Source organism: Silene latifolia, chromosome 7 (genome assembly GCF_048544455.1).
Source record: "Silene latifolia isolate original U9 population chromosome 7, ASM4854445v1, whole genome shotgun sequence".
In the NCBI taxonomy this organism is placed as follows: Eukaryota; Viridiplantae; Streptophyta; class Magnoliopsida; order Caryophyllales; family Caryophyllaceae; genus Silene; species Silene latifolia.
In genome coordinates, this window is record NC_133532.1 from 96,790,509 (window position 1) to 96,792,396 (window position 1,888).

Below are 1,888 nucleotides of genomic sequence, written 5' to 3' on the forward strand. Positions count from 1 at the left end.
AATCATGTTCCATACACACAACTACGAGTTCTACGAGTTTTGGTCATCTAACATTATCCGGGAATAACATGTTCTCTAAAAAACTACATAACAGGGAAACTTGCTCCCGCTCCACTACCACCTCCAAAATTAGGATCTCTAGGATCCTTTGGTTGCGGCGCCACCCGTGTTGCAATTGGCGAAGAAGGAGTTCATCCGTTCCATTTCCTACTTCATCCTCCGAATTTCAAAGATCTCTCTCGGCATCCCGCCTCTCCCTCTCGGCATCCTGCCTCTCCCTGGCGGCTAATTGAGCTTGGAGCACACTCACGACACTTGGGGTATAAGGTTGTTGTTGGGAGGAAATTGACCCTCTTCTTCTTGTAGGAGGGTAGAAAATCTCCTTTGCCGACCCGGCTCCATACACATCTCCTCTTTGGAACCCCTCAACAAGATCAAACCATAGCTCATTGTCATCAATTTCCGGGTTGTTCTTCCTACGGACAAGGAATTGTTCCTAAAAAATTGATAAAACATTAATGGTTAAAGGTTACTTATCTCAAAATTGATAGAACATATACTTTAAAAAGCTAAGAAATTTTTATTTTTTGACACTTACATATAACTGTTGATCTTTTTCCTTCGCGAAGATCAACTTGCCCTTGCTTGTCTTCTTTGCGTGAGTGTCAACAAAGAGATCAACAATCGTGGGTACCTTACCCTTATTCTTCTTGGTCTTCTGGAAAAAAAACAAGGAAATTGTTACTCAAACATGATAATTAATGAGACTAATTAAATTAGAAGACTATTAAATTAAAAGCTAAGACAAATAACTTACATCTAACACCACACGATCATGAAAAGATTGAGACCCTCCATAATGAGTAGGCTCAACTTCCGCGTCCTTATCTTCTCCTTTCCTGTTGATCTTGTTCCGGGCCGATGCTTCCTTGAACTCAGGACTGTTCCGGTACTTGGTATATTCCTCATATGACGAACCTGTAATCAATAAAATAACAATTATTAATTAATATATTTTTAAAATATGTAATGAATTTTAACTAATTACGGGTATTAAAAGAAACTAAATACCTTTCATGAAAGATGGCGCCTTCTTCCTCTTAGACACCTTATACATGTTGTCCCTTAGCCTCTTCTTGCCAATGTCATTATACCTTTGCCAAACTAGGCGCTCAAGGTCGGTTGGCCAATAGAACACACGCTACAAAAAATAAACACATAGATGAGAAACAAATTAATAATAAGGTAAAAAGAATAAATAAATTATATTTAATAATATATATTTTATAAATAGATACCCGGAAGTTGTTGAACCACATCTCCTTATCTTCATCACTAGCGTTACTCCAACAAGTAACGCCGCGTGTCATGTTCTCTTGGGTGCTATTAGTCACACCACGAACAACTGTTTGACTTCTAAACCTGAAATCAAACATGTTAAAAACATAATTATATAGGAATAAAAAATAATGTATAATTAACATATGTCTAAAAAAAGTCATTTATTACTAAATAAAAAAATTACAAAATAGAATGAATAAAAAATTACCATAGACCATTCGGATCAAGGATCATCCTCGCCGTCGATATCGGGGTACACCAACCTCCTCCTCCTCCTCCTCCTCACTCACCTCCGTAGTAGAACGGTCAACGTCCTCCTCCCCTGCTCTGGGAGCTACTACCTCCCTCACTATAGCCTCCGCGCTGCCTACCTCCTCCACGAGCCATGTGTACTACAATTGATTAAAAAGTGTTAGCAAATATTACAGGATAATTATTATAAGATACAAAAAAATAAAACCTAATAAACAGGTATAAAAGAAAAAATAAAACGCTAATAATTGTTTCCAAATTTTGATATGTATACTTTCAATACCTTCTCTTACGC

General features: G+C 37.4%; 1 long non-coding RNA gene across 1 annotated transcript; it reads right to left on the reverse strand.

The window, feature by feature from the left end:
• Nucleotides 1-238: 238 nt before the first annotated feature.
• LOC141591185 (uncharacterized) lies at nucleotides 239-880 on the reverse strand. The gene is made up of 3 exons (XR_012520718.1): nucleotides 818-880; nucleotides 599-715; nucleotides 239-496 (listed from the first exon to the last, which is right to left on the reverse strand). It is a non-coding gene; the product is annotated as an uncharacterized LOC141591185 (long non-coding RNA).
• Between the last annotated feature and the right edge of the window lie 1,008 nt (nucleotides 881-1,888).